Genomic DNA, 16,019 nt, shown 5'->3' with positions numbered 1-16,019 from the left:
AGTCGACTCTATATGAATTTATTAAGGCCATTTCCGAGAAAATGCTATTTACTTATCGGACAATAGGTAAGAAGCAATTAGCGCTAATTTCATGTTATAGGCATTTCCAATAAGTACACTTCAATTAGAAGTCATTAGTATGCATTTGTCTTAGAATTTGTTAATTTTGTTTATAAACATATTGCAATTATAGTGGTGGAATATACAGAAATGAAAGACTATTTAAGTATTTAATGAGTATGTTATATCTCGAAAAATAGAGCTGATACAAAGAAAAGGTTTGTATTTTTGTAATCAGCACAGATGAATTAACCAAAATCAGTTGTTTTTTTTTTCGGCATCAAGACAAACATTTTTTTAATGGGCTGTTTTATCAAAATTGGACTGAAAAATTAAAAAAGTAATTTAACCTTTGTTAACCTTCCAAGGTGGTCGTTTTATATGCACCTGAGTGTATGAACACTACTAACATTTGATCACAAATATTGTCAGATCACGTCCGGTCCAGTAGTCATTGTTGCACCAACTGACGTCAAGCTTGCCGCCAATGATTAATATATGCATGCAAATGATAATGAATTCATCTTTGGGCGTTCGAACAGAACAATCGATTCATATCACGGACAATAAACAAATATATTTAAAATATATATACATACAAATAGACTATTAACTTGGCAAATGAACGCCCCATTGTCCGCAAAGTGCAGACGAAGAATGTCGCATAATGAGACACGTTTCCTGTAAATAAAATTCTTAACCGTTTTCAAATTATATCTGGAGAAACATTTTGCATGTTGATGAGAGCAATGTTATTGTGATACGATTCAATTGTAAACATATATTTTTGCGATGACGCGACGGAAGATTTTCTGTTGTGGTTGATATAAGTGAAGGTTTTTGACCTGGAGAAATATTCAACAATTCTAGTGTATCGCATGATTGTCCTAATTCATACGAGTCATTGAACTAGAGCGTGTTTCATTAATAATTTAGAATTCATATATATCTTGTATATCTTTTTTATTGGACAGATTGAAAAATCTCATTAGAACTACCTATATATTTTGCCAAGATATCAACAAACCACCCCTACAGAAATAGAAAATATTGGTAGGAATTCCACTCTCTAATTCATAGAATGGGGAGTCACTTTCAATATCATTCACAAAGATAAATCATGAGTCTGTTGTCACGAATGTGTCAGCATTGTCTATCCCCCATGGTTATTACTTTGACTATTTGTTTTCTGACATTTAGATTGGAGACGCAAACATCACGTGCCTCAGGCATCAAAGAAAGGTTGGAGATTTGTCTCTCTTCTATATATACTTTCATAGAAGGTGTTCAAATGATTTGGCATATTTTATTCTATCAAGAGCGGACTGTGGCTGCGTTTATGTGGAATAAACTTTCTAAGAACGTTTTTCCAACTGGATTTAATCTCCATCGATTCAAATTGCTACTTTCGCACAGGCACCGCGCTAAGAGCGCCTTAAGGATTGTAGTGCTTGTGTTATATTAAAAAAAAACTATGGCAAGTTATTGAAATCAACATGGACACTCCTTCATTCAATGTTCGTGCTGAACCTGATTAATTGTGAACCCATCCTTTTCCTTGATGACGAATGATTCATTTTCTGGAAGTAGCCATATTTTTATCCACAATTTTTCACAATTATTATGCATAGAAAATCATGGAATCAATTTACTCAATTATAGATACAAACTAATCGAATGGAATCGATGTAAAATCTCTAATAGACGATGAATCTCTCCTTCGTTGATATACTTTATTAAAATCAAATCAAACTTTATTCATTTCATTCCATAACTGTCATTTTTACAATTTATATGATTGTTACAGATTATATTATAATCCTGTACATACTTCTGCACGAGGAAAGGTAATATTTTATAGAATGTTTGGAGAGGTGCAAACTGATCGTCTCTAGGATTTGAAAAATTTGTTTTTTTTTTGTATAAAAACATTGGTGGCGAATAAATGATACATGGGTATTCAGAGTAAAATTGAGGAGTACTTTTTTATTTTTTAAAATTTTTTTGCATCTTTCATTTTCAATACCTACAATCTATTTTGATTCATATACAGTGTGGTCGACTGAGTCTGCTACAAATGGGGAACTTCTTTATTATCGATTTCTCAGAGAATTTTATCCTTGACAAAAGTTGGTGCATGTTCCAAAACTATACCAAGTATACTTATTTTCAACAGTGCTACAGAATTCAATATTTTCTGAGAAATCATCTGAATCCCTCTTCCAATCATCTAATCATAATCTTATATTGTTCCTCATTAATTAATTAATTCATTAATTAGTTAATTAGTATTTTTCGTAATATTCCACTTACTGGTCTCTGTTCCAGGTTGTCTGCCTCTTGTAACTACCTACCTCTACATATCGCTTTTCTTTCCTTTTGTTATATAATTCTATTGTCTGAAATGGACAAAGACACAACAGGCACCTGTGCCTAGGTCGTCCTTTTCAGACACAATCTCTACCTTAAGTACCTTAAGTTAAGTTTGAAATGTAATGATTTATCTTATAATGTTATACATTTATACAAGAATATATACTGATATTGATATTGATATACCTGAAATGGCTTTATGACAAACACCATACAGGATAGGCCAAAACATATGAAGTTCGTTCGAGAGTAAAGTACCCTTATTTCAAAAAATATAAAAATATGTTAAACAGAAAAGTTGCTTAGAATTAAAAGTTATGTTTAGATACGAAGTCATGGTCTGCCATTCGGATTTTTTTTCTTTTGGAAAATTTTGAATTACCCTCGTATGATACATATTTTTACTATTTTGATTTAATATGTATTGGAAGTAGCCACAATCAAATCAGTTCGGAGTATTTTTCATCAAATTGAAGTGTATTTGTAAAATTTACTTGGATTTCTATTTTTTTTAGGTGACCGTCAACTTCATGTTTGTTACAACGATATTTAACAGAACTCTAGAATAAAACAAATACTCTTTTTAACGAGGCAAATACTTTACTAACTGAATGTTCATATGAATAAACTGTCAATAAAAGTATAATTTTTTTTATTCTGACAACAATGCCTCAACTAGAACAGATATTAAAAAACAATCCAAAATCTATCGCGAATAGCCATGACAATACTAAAACAATACTGTAGTTTGATAGTGTGGCTTCTTAAAACTTGCCTGTAAAACGTTTTCATATTTGTCCTTGATTAAAAATGCCTCGCCCAGTATTATTAACGTTAACTGAAAAGGCAGAATTAGTTTCAATATATGGTGATAGTTATAAAACAATACGCGAAGCTGCAAATATTTTCAACGAGCGGCATCCAGACAAACAAATTTGCTATTCAAGTGCAGGTAGAATTTTAAATAATTTCAAACAGACCGGCTCACTAGAATATAAACGTAATACGGAGCACGAAACCTGTATGCACAGAAGAAAACCAGCTTGACGTACTTCAAGCAGTAGTAGAAAATCCAAGAAAGTCCACCCAAGAAATTAGTGATTATACCGGAAAAAAAACCTCTGTGAAGCGTATTCTCAAGAAACATAAGTACCATGCTTACAAACCTACATTCATTTGTACATTTCAAGAAAGAGACTATGATTTGAGATATGATTTTTCCATGTGGAATCAGAGTGAAATAGAAGAACAACGAGATTTTCATCGATGTATTCTGTTTGGAGATGAATTTACTTTTACAACAAATGGGGTTCTATCATCACAAAATTGCAGATGGTGGTCAGATGTCAACCCAAATTTCATTATTGACAACAAAAATCAATACTGTCAGAAAACAAACGTTTGGTGTGGTGGTGACAGGTACTTGAACTTTTTGGAAACTAAAATAGAAGAGTTTTTGGATGATATGGTATTAGAATAACGGCAAAAGTTATGGTTCCAACATGACGGATGTTTTGCCCATTCTACTAGAAATGTTTCTCAGTGGCTGAATAGGACATTCCGTAATAAATGGTTAGGACGAAATACCGATCCTCGATGGCCTCCTCGTTCTCCAGTCCTTACACCTCTAGATTATTTCTTATGGGGATACTTAAAACAAAAAGTCTACAGAGATCGCCCCTTTAATAATGTTGATGAGCTTGAAACTTCAATACGAGTTCATTGCAGAAATATTCCCGCTAATGTGTTGCGATCTACATTAAACGAATTTTATGAGCGAACAATTAGTTGCATCTAAAGAGAAGGTGGACATGCAGAGACGCTTCGATAATTTTTATTGTTAGCACCTGTTAAGTTGTTAAGTTACCTACTGTATTTTTCTGTACTATCGCTTATTGGATCTTTTTTGTTCATGGCTATCCGCGATAGATTTTGACAGTTTATTCATATGAACATTATACTTAGTAAAGTATTTGGCTCGTTAAAAAGAGTATTTGTTTTATTCTAGAGTTCTGTTAAATATCGTTGCAACAAACATGAAGTTGACGGTCACCTAAAAAAATACAAATCCATGTAAATTTTACAAATACACTTTAATTTGATTAAAAATTGTGGCTACTTCAAATACATATTAAATCAGAATAGTAAAAATATGTATCATACGGGGGTAATTCAAAATTTTCCAAAAGAAAAAAAATTCGAATAGCAGGCCATGACTTCGTATCTGAACATAACTTTTAATTCTAAGCAACTTTTCTCTTCAACATATTTCTAAATTTTTGAAATAAGGGTACTTTACTCTTGAACGAACTTTATATTTTTTGGCCTATCCTGTATGGTGTTTGCCATAAAGCCATTTCAGGTACACTTGGTATAGTTTTGGAACATGCACCAACTTTTGTCAAGAATAAAATTTTCTGAGAAATCGATAATAAAAAGTTTCCCATTTGTTGCACACTCAGTGGACCACACTGTATAGCAAGCTTTGATGCATATGTAGTTTGTTTCCTTTACCTATTTTTAGTATACAGTTCTGAGTAGTTTTCAAATTTTGTAATTCATTATTATATGATCCTACCCATATTACAATACACTATCTAAATAATGGTTGAATAAAAGATGTATAAATAAGTTTTAGGTTTCGATTGTCTAAAATGTATCTAAGTATATACAAGATTCAAATCAATTGCCTAGCTTTGTTTTTACATATTTCGCATAGACGTTCCATTTTAGGTGTTGATCGACAATTATGATGGACACTTGCGGTATGGTTGAGAGCATGTTTTATTATGAAGCATAATATTATTTCTGTTTGGTTGTCCACGGACATTTGTAGAAAATCTTATCAATTCACTTTTCACGAACAAACAAAATTTCTGTATCGTCAGCATATGAAACACGATGTCCTTGGGAATCTTCAATTTTTGCTATCAAGTTGATATACACAAGGAAGAAAATCTGGCCTACAACTGTTCCCTACGGTACACGCCATAGTTGACCTCACAAAAGACAGACAGACAAATGTTTATGTATATTTCTTGACTTATCAAAAGCCCTCGATACAGTGTCTCACGAAATATTAATAGAAAGACTAAATGAGGCAGGTATTTGCGGTCCAGCGTTGAACATTTTAGAAAACTATTTGAAGCGCAGATATCAGATAGTAAAAATTGATCACATTTGCAGCACAATACTTGAAATGACAACAGGTGAACTGCAGGAAACAGTTCTAGGCCTGATTTTTTTCTTGTATATATCAAATCGAAAAAAAAAATCGAAAATTTTCAAGGGCATCTTGTTTCATACGCTGACGGTACAGAAATTTTGTTTACTCATGTCGGGGCCGTGATAGATAAATTATTGTTTACACGTGTTCAACGATAACATTTATTAACACAAAACACAACTTCAAAACACTACGACAAAATAACAAAAAAAATCTGAAGGGCCACGTGGCTTGGAAGAACTAACTCTCAGTGAACAGAATCGATGTTACTCGCTCGACAGATCACACCAGAAAAGAACTCTTGTCTCTAGATTTCTACCCAGGTGGCGAAACGGAAATTCAGTTCAGCCAACACACGTTTCGAGAATTCGACTTACATTCGAGAATTCGATTACAGTGTTCGATGTTTTTATACTAAGCAGTTGTAGGAAAAGTCCCTACAGTACCCCCTGCCAGTGGTGAACGACATAACATTGAGAAAGGATATGATAATCGAGGAAAAAAAATTTGGTAAACTAAGTGCGAGCCCTTTGAGCTGCTAAAAGTTGAATACATTTTTGCAACAATGAAACTGAGACTCAAATTGGAATTGTATTTTCCAAATAAATAGATTTTTGCAAAGATACAATTCGTGAGATGTTGAAGTCGAATCGCGAGTTTTAAATTGAAATCGAATCGATGAAGGAATGATGAAACGAGAGAAATTTGATTTTTGAGTGTGCAAAAATGTATTGAACTCTATGAAATTGTTAAAGAGAATTGTGAAATTTGCGTGGATGAGAGAAAAAAAAGGTTTACAAATTATTTCATCTTGTGATTACTAATTGAATCGTCAAAATGAAAGAATAGGTTGCAAAATTATTTAATTGAAGCCTGCCTGGTAGCGTTCGGTGAATCGAACACGACGACCTGAGCGCTTCCTGAAGGCAGATGGTGATGCTGGTTCCTGTTGTAACGGAGCTTGATTATCTCCTGGAGTAGTAGGAATGAAGGTTTCGTCATCATCCAGGTCATCTTCGGGGATGATGTAGGCTGGTTTGAGGCTGTCGATGGACACTGGAACGTTTCTGCCTCGCATTGCAAGAGTGAAGTATTTCTCGGCTCGGGAAACAACTTCGTAGGTTCCATCGTAGGGCAGCTGAAGCGGTCCTCCTGAAGCGTCGTACCTGACGAAGATGTGGCTGGCGGTAGCGAGGTCTTTGAAGACAAAGAGCTTTCGCTCGCCGAGCCTGGTGCCGCTGACCGGCCTGCGTGTCTGGAAGTGCTGGCGTAGCTCGCGTATGAAGTCGGCCGAGTCGTCTATGTTCCTGGTGGAGGTTGATGCTAGAAACTCGCCAGGAAGTCGACAGTAATGTCGCTGCACCTTCCAAAACCTTCGTGGAGGCCACCATGAGACACCTCAAGGTTGCCAAAGAGAGTGTGTGTTCGACGAGTCTTGGCCTACACCTGTCAATATAAAGGAGATGCCTCCTAGTGACCTGTCCATCTTCCTGGAAAGAACAGGATGGACGATGACCTAAGAGGACAACTCTTCGAGAGGATGTGCAATGGGTCACGTGTGGCCTAAGTGCAGTGAGTCTACACCCTCCCTGCTCTACAGATATCAGATACCAGAACATTTTCTACAAATGTCCCTAAACAACCAAACAGAAATAATATTATGCTCCATAATAAAACATGCTCTCAACGGAACCGCAAGTGTCCATCTATTCAAAAAAAACCCAAAAAAATAAATATCTTGCCGTTATTGTCGATCAACACCTAAAATGAAACGTGCATGCGAAAAATGTGAACAACAAAGCTTGGCAATTAACTTCAAACTTTTATATACTTGAATACATTTTGGACAATCGATACCTAAAACTTCCCATGTATCATTTATTCTTGTGATCATTCTTCAGAAGAAGCGAAAGATCAGGAAGAAATTCCAAAAATCCACGGCATTCAATCACGAAAAGTACTGACAGTGAAAACCTTGGCCGAAAGTCTTAACCATTTACTCAACATAAATATTTTCTTATTTCCAATACTCCGAATATTGTTTTGCATATTTTGTCACTGCTTTTTGATGTAGTTCACAATTTTGATATTGTTACAAAATATCTCAATTAGTATTGCGAACAAGCTATTTTATTCACCACTCGAAAGAATAAATATTTAAATGTAAAGAAACTCGATTAAATTTTGACGGGACATATATGCGGGTTGAGGTGTATTTAATTTGAATAAATTTTCTATCTGCCGTCAGTCATTAAATTTGAAATTTAAAACGGAATTTAATTGACCGAACCTCTGTCAACACAAAAAAAAATTATCTATCCAATCACGGTAATTGCAGCAAATACAAGTTACTTATTAGTATGATGTGGGACGAATAAATCGGAGATTAGATCAATCGACTGAAATCACTCACGTGGGAATCAAAATATATTAACAAACAGTTATAAATAATACAATAAGTAAGTAAGGAAATATAAGAAGGTAAGTAAAACAAAAACCACGTTTCATTTACAGAAAATTTGTTTGTAACTGTTCACAGGTATTTCAGAAATGGAAGAAAATGTAGACCAAACTCAGAATGTATCATTTATCCAAGACTATTAGAGTTCTGTTGCTAATAAAACTGAATTCAACTAAACTTTTCACTAGATTTTAATTTTAAAGTTGATAATATCCTCTGCAGACCCTTTGAATTGCTATTTTTCAAACGATACAGGGAAGATTTTCTGACAGTTTGACAGCAATTACAAAAAAGATTTCCAATGATTCTTACCTATGATAAAAATTCATGGTATATTATGAAAAGAAAAACATTATTTCTGGTCAACCTATGGATTGAAAATGAAAAATATCTCATATACAACTGAAAAAAAGCTTTCCCTAAAGATTTCCAAATTATCATTCATACCACACTTTTCACAAAAAGTTAATATCATTCAGAACTCAAAAAATAGAGCCTTCTCAGTTTTTGTGATAACAAAAACACTATGTTAAAAAAATTTGCCACCTTTTCCCCAAAAGGGCAAATATCCAAAGCGGTGTATTCCATAACATACCATGAGAGAAATACAACAACATCTATATCAAGCAGACCCGTATATCGGAACACCAACCACTACCAAATGGTTCTGAGTCAGTATATTTTTCGTATTCTGACAGAATAGGTTAACATATTAATTTTGAGGGGAGCTACTACTGACATTTTTCATCAATAATGAACTACCTATGATGCCACAAAAGAACAAATTCGAAGTAGATGCCATCTATTGACGAGTGTCTCAGCTAATAAACTATTATTTTGGTTTGGAACAATATTGAAACATATTTCTGTTAATGGTGGCAGACTAATTATTATCTTCTCTATTGCGTACGTCAAGTAGCATCATTTGTTTGCAGTTTCCGAATTAAATCTGCTGGTTACTCAGGAACAGATGATGCGAGTTCTTAAAGTAACCCAGTTTCGAGAGTATTGAAAGACTCATCAAACAAGGTAACGCAAGACCCTCATTTCTTTAAAAAACATAGCCTCGTTTCGGCTACGAGTGAAGCCGTGCTGGTGTTTTTCTTAATAAAAATGTAACATTCTTACCACCAGTTTGATCTTCCTCTTGAAGATGATTACTTGGTGATCAAAAAACGTGTCGAGGTGTTGAAATAACGGTTTGGTGTTGGGAAAAAACTCCAGTAATATTTCTCACCTAAACTTTGTCCCATCTTTTCTTGTTCAAAAGTGAAGTGAGGGGGGCATTTACATCCACACCGTACCTGATTGAGTAAATCTATGTAGCCGGTCGGTTCGACGTGCTTTGTTCACTCATTCAATCGACCGCTGTGTGAGTCGGTGGTTCAAACCGAAGGCCGAACCATCGATTTCTACTTGCTATCATCCAATCCGTGTTAGGAATCACACGTTAAAAGGTAAGACTTCGTTAGCTCGCACAAGTTTCGCTTTCTGAGTTCTATTTCTTTGCTTTTCTGTTACTGTTGGGCATGTTGACATGAATTCCGATAAACTGGTACAAAACGTCCATCTTTCGGTCAACTTTTTGATTTCGCTTTTGAAGAAACATTGGCAAACGTTGGGTCATTGCACGTCAAGTCCCTAAAGGCTGTACTAGGCAAGATTGGGGTTTTCATGATTAACCATACATAGTTATTTATGTATAACAATCTTTGGTGATACTATACGTGGATAAATCAATAATCGTATGCGATTTGGTTTTGATATGGAAATATCAAGTATTACCGAAGTGAATTTTCATCTCGAACTGGATCTTAGCTGTAACCTTCGTTGCGAGTAAATATAGTTCTGGAATCGTTATCGCCTGGCCTACCTACCATTCAAACGAAACAAAATAATTTATTCTAAACCACAAACTCATTGACATATTATGCTAACGTGGAATATCGTAGACCATAAACAAATAAAAAATAGTGTGTATGAGTTGTACCCACGTAGTGCCCGAGCTTTGTTGTTTACTCAACGCATACTAGATGTTTGAACGTCCTTGCAGTGATCTTGGTAATATCCCACGATACTACGAAACTTTCTTTACCGGTTCCGAGGAATTCTCGATTCGATTGATTCGCTTTTGAATCTTTCGTGGAAATACATTATCCTGATAATTCTGAGAATAAACGTTTTGAAGTGAATTTGGTTGAGAATTCAATGTCGTTAAGTTTTGATCAACACATCAAAATTGACTGTTCTGAAATGATCAGAAGAGAAGAAGTTTAATAAACAGGAATAATGTTATGAACCGTTTTCGAATTTTGGATATCTCAACTTTCATTTTTATTCACGCCGTAGGAAAGAACTTGTTTCTGTATTGAAATAAACAGGGGTTTGCATTTGCATCTAACGCTTGCATAAGTTTCATTCATTTTACATAAACAACACCTTACGACTTAATCTCCACTTTAATTTAAAATGAATATAGTTTAAAAAACACGCTTTTGAAGAACATCGAACTGAAAAGTTGAAAAAATATTTTTTGTAAATAAGCCTAAAACAATAACGAACGAAAAATACTAGTATTATTGTGAAAAAAGCGACTGGCTCTTGATGTACAAAAAATATGGCACAAAGCGCCCATGATTTTTTCACAATAATACTAGTATTTTTTGTTCGTTATTGTTTTGAGCTTATTTAAAAAAATATGTTCAACTTTTTAATTCGATGTTCTTTGAAAGCGTGTTTTTTTATTTTTCATTTTTTTTAAATTTCGCATGCTATAAAAGCGTGTTTATTATTCTTTTCAAAGTATATTTATTTTATCTAAACTTTGGGAACAATAATTAGTATATTGTTTAAGAAAACTGATTATTGATATTTCCGAAATAATGTCGATAATTCAGTCAAATACAGATCCCGATATGAAATGAAAAGGAGAGTTACAAACAAACATACATACATACAGGTGAAGCTAATATAAAGCGTGTAAAAATATCATGACATGTTTTGCCAACACAGTAGCTTTTTGACGAAACATGTCATGGTATTTTTTTATGTAAAGTTTGTGAAGATCAAATCGTGAGGAGTAGTTAATGAAATTATTATGGATATGCATCAACTAACGGCCGAATCAATCAGAAAAATAAATTTCATTCATATCCAACTTACAAACTAACTTGCGATTGTAAACTTTGAAATGTGTGAAAGTTGCACTTGCAAGAAAACCTTTCATGCACATTTCGACCGCTTAAAGTAATATCCGTTTTGACAGATATTAGCGTCCGGATATAAACTACATATATTTTTTTCGGGTTCGTTGGCCGTTGGCACCAGGTTATCAAAGGAGATAAAACAACAGACTAAGTGCTGAGGTTGTTCTCATAGCAGATATTACATCGAAGTTCCGTTTTGGCCATTGATCGAATTAATACTTTTACACTGTGATTTAGTGAAGATTAGGTTAGGTCCAAAGTGAGTGGGACTATTCGACCCTTCACCGCAACCCACACGGGTTTATTGTGGCTCACACCTATTCACACTCGACCAAATAAACCCAGCTTCTTAACGAAGCCGATTGGTTTGTATGGTGAGTGGTCTTTCGGGTCAGATGGTAAGAGTACGGCTCTGTCAAACTCTGAAAACCTGCTTCGATCCCCAGCGGAGCAGGCACAAAGTATGTACTCTGATGTTTCATCATTTTCCAAACAGAGGCAACACACACTGTCTTCCGACAGTCCGAGTCTCTGCATATGATGATTCAAATGATAGTGTCCTGTAAGAAGGCCTATTAGACATCATAGTTCATCCTTACAACTGTTTGGTATCAAGGTTTGAAGGGTGAATGAACGCCTTAGAATGAGGCAATCCTGGAAGATTCTGCCAGAAGTCCATAAATCTTCCTGCCATCCAGGTGTTCAATTTTTTCTGGCAAAGCCTAAAGCGATGCCAATGACAGGTTCTGATGAAGCTGCTTGCAGCACCCTCCTTTGCAAGGTCAGCAGTCTCATTGCTTTCCAGGTCAGTATGGCCAGGAATCCAGACCAGAGACAATCTGTTGAGTTTTCCTATCAAGAAGAGTCGTTTTTGGAAATTTGCTACCAATTTGGTCGATGATAAGTAGGAGCTAAGAGCTTCCAACGCCGCTTGACTGTCCGAGAATATTTTTATTGACTTGTGTATGAGGTTGGATTTTTCCAATCTCTCCGCAATAGCGTAAATTTCCACTTGAAATACAGTCGCATAGTTTTCCAGGCAGGTTGATATCTATGTCCTGGGTCTGCGATTGAAACACCTGCACCAGAACCGGAAGGTGTTTTTGATCCTTCTGTGAACCAACAACTATCTGCTCCTAATATTTTCTTCTTCCGAAGGATCCAGTCTCCCTCGTAGTTAACAATTGTAGGCATAAAGTCAGATGTCAACCAACAGTCTGTTGCACTCTGCATTGAATTGATTTGTGCGATTGGCAATGTGCACAAGTCTATATGCAGTCCATCTAGCCTCTCTTTCCAGAAAAATGTGGAGAGGAGGTAGATCTAGAAGGATCTCCATGGCCGCTGACGGTACTGATGGCACCACTGATAATGAAGTTACCCAGCCTTTTTTGTATTTATTTCCTTAAGTTTCAAGAGACCCAGAGTTTTTATAGAATTCAGAAGAATGGTGGATGTAATCGAAATGAATTGTTGATATAAGAGAATATCGACCCGTACATCACCACCGGCAGCAGGAGGTTGAATATCTCAATGAAGATCGATAAGTAATTTCGAATTGGGATGAAAGTAATCATGTTCAATTCAATGCCATAAAAACCTAGGCATTGGTCTCCAAACACACCCTGAAGTTGCTGGATTCCATCCAGAAAAGAGCCATCCGCCTGATTGGAGAAGAGAACATTACTTGCAACCCTTAATAGCCGGGTTGGAGATTTATCTCTCTTCTATAGATAGTTTTACAGGAAGTGTTCTAGTGTCTTGGCATATTTGATTCCAGCAAGAGCGTTACATATCGGAAATACGCGACGGACTGTGGCTGCTCATCGTTATGAGGTTCAACTTAGTACACTCGAAAACTATTTTGGAGAACGGCTTCCTGAGAACGTTTTTCCAAATGGATTTGATCTTTAGCGATTCAAATCGCATCTGTCGCATAGGCACCGCTTTAAGAGCACCTTAAGGATTTTTTTGTAACGCTTGTGTTTTGTCCTTCAAAAAAATATAACTGCGAGTCCGTCAGATTTTAAAGCATGATCATAAAACTGGAGCGATTTTGAAGTATTTTAGAAATGGTTCAAGTGATATATTTTCGATATTTGATAGCCACAGGCGTAACAGTATTATAATCATTATAGTTTAACCTCTAGAGGGGGATGTTTCATTTTGATGACATTCATACACAATAACTACAAAGAAAAGTAACGTTAGTATCCCAAATGAAAATTTTACCAGTCCTGTACGACTGCAAGGAAATTCTGATCGAATAACCATGAAAACTTTCACCTGCACAAATAATTAAATTCATCGAAATCCTTCATGAATGTAAGAAATATTACGAAACATTATATAGAGTTTTTAACTCAGAAATCTTTGGAAAAATTAAATTGTATCACTAACGTTGGTGAAAGTATAAGACATCCTAAAGTTTAACTTCATCAACTTTTTTCAAATATATTCGACTCCGCAAAAGATTGAACCGGTGTTGATAAAAATAAGAATATCAGATAGAACAGATATAGCCTATAACCTTCAATATGCAAATCTAGAGTGTGTTTGTAAGGTAACGCATAAATTTTTCATCCATTAGTGATCTTTGATCCTCCTATATTATACATTGTTTGAAATTTGTTTATCGTTCCACGTTAAAAACTGTCGAAACAGAAAAGTTCGATCATTTGGTATTAACTTTCCAACGTAGGTACGTTTACCTGAAGTCTATTCGAAAGTTATCAAATGGGGAATGTTCCTCGTGACGAAAATCAAGTAGTTTTCATAAAAGAGCTCTAAAATTTAAAGGGTTTCGTTTCTATTTCACCATTTGGCAACATCGGATATAGCTTATAAAGGACAATGAATCTGTTACCTGAATGAGACAAACAAATATGACATATTTCAGAGGCGTGCTGTTCTGTTTACTTATGTTCCGAGTTCCGAGACATTCTGTGACATATGACATTTTGTGCACCTAACCTATCTTCCTATATATAAATAAATAACAAAACAACTGTTGTTTATGTGGCTTGTGGAAGTGGTATTGAACTATAATTCATATTTTGTCTTAATTGTTGATTTATACAGATAATTTTTCTTTTTTAAAGTAGAATATCTAGGTACGTAAAAATTATTTCAACTTGATATAGACGCTGTTGCCAGTATGTGAATTAGAAACAAATTCCTTCAAAAATTAAATCCCAACATTTGAAACATCAATTTGAATACTTTTCGAGGTGAATTTGAAAAACTCATGAATTAAACTCAACATTATTTTGTTTAAACTTGCATTTGCTGTAATAACCCAAATTGAGGAACATTCCCCATTGAAGGTAGAGAAAATAAATTCAGATTTCTAAAATGGAGAAGCAGCCTCTTAAACAGTTGAACCTCTTGTACAATCTACTGTGAGCAAAATGGACCAAAAATACAGAGAATGAGGATATGTGGGAGATGCATCAAAGCAAAGTAGTAGTCCTACAGTTCGTGAAAAAGTCAGCATGAAGTAATTTTGTCTGTATGTGAAAATAATTGTCTAGTGAGGATACTAACTAGGTATTTGACTATTGCAATGCTTCAAGTATGGAATATTTTTATAAAGGTATCTCTAAAAAAACTCAATTCCAATATCCAAAAAATCATTATTCTTCATTCAAAAAATAATTATAACGAAAGTGTGTCTCAAATTTGTTATTCATAAGCATTATTTTTATCATTCATCAGCACAATATACATAATTGATTTTTTCTTCACTGTAAGAAATAATCATGCCTACAAATACAAACACTATTGTTGATAAAAACTACTGCAGGCCATAGTTCTGTCGTTTTCTAAAAACTAACATTCTAATATCATTTAATAATTGTTTTCAACCCCAAAAAGCACTTAATAAGACACTTGTATCTATTTAATAGGAGAATATGTACTTACTTTAGTCTACTGCTGTTTTTTTATGTTTTCCAAGATGTCCCTAGAAAAAAAAAATACTGTTATTAATAACAATCTATTGAAATGCTGGGAAATCAAAATCATTCAGTAATAATTGACCTTCATCAAGCGCTTCCCATCTTTTAATTTGAATAAAACAAAGTGCGTGTGAGGTATCACCGAAATTTTTTATTCGTTTGAAAGACCAAAGGAACGTCCAATTTTTCTTGACTCTGATGCAGGAATCATGCTGAAATTGACCGATGATATAGATTATGTTGACTTTGAGGACCGTTTTTGAGGATTATTTGCACATATCTGCGACTTAAGAAAACCCCACGATAAAAATTCTAACGGGGTCAAATCGCACGATCTCGGTGGCCAGTTCCATCACCTCCACCTGAAATGACCATGCCCTCGAATTGCTCGTGCAGAATATCTGATGTGGCATGAGCTGTGTGGTACGTAGCGCCATCCTGTTGAAACCACTTGTCATTCGTGTCTAGATTATCCAATTCAGGCCAAAAAATTGTTAATTATCGACTTACAGTGCTCGCCGTTGATAGTAATGGCCTGGCCAACGTCGTTCTCAAAGAAATATGGACCGATGACGTCGCCAGCCCAAAACTCACATCAAGCAGTGACTTTTTCCCGAATGCAATGGACGCTCTTAGATCTCATGTGGATTGGTGTCGTCCCAAATTTGACAATTTTGCTTGTTCACGTACCCATTCATTCAGAAATGGCCCTCATCGCTGAAGATGATTTTTCA

At 35.0% G+C, this 16,019-nt stretch overlaps 1 protein-coding gene across 6 annotated transcripts in view; it reads right to left on the bottom strand.

The window, feature by feature from the left end:
- Positions 1-16,019, bottom strand: part of Atx-1 (Ataxin 1) — a 333,854-nt gene that overhangs the window by 254,048 nt on the left and 63,787 nt on the right. For all 6 annotated transcript variants that reach the window (XM_074173589.1, XM_074173595.1, XM_074173590.1 and 3 more), the window contains exon 2: positions 15,251-15,290. The gene's annotated coding sequence lies outside the window, so the exon portion shown is untranslated. The remainder of the gene's footprint in view (positions 1-15,250; positions 15,291-16,019) is intronic.

This window comes from Leptinotarsa decemlineata, unplaced genomic scaffold (genome assembly GCF_025532065.1).
Source record: "Leptinotarsa decemlineata unplaced genomic scaffold, Ldec_3_MD MMD2_tig00000251_RagTag_RagTag, whole genome shotgun sequence".
In the NCBI taxonomy this organism is placed as follows: domain Eukaryota; kingdom Metazoa; phylum Arthropoda; class Insecta; order Coleoptera; family Chrysomelidae; genus Leptinotarsa; species Leptinotarsa decemlineata.
The sequence above is the reverse complement of the archived record's forward strand: the minus strand, read 5'-3'. Positions and strand labels throughout refer to the sequence as shown.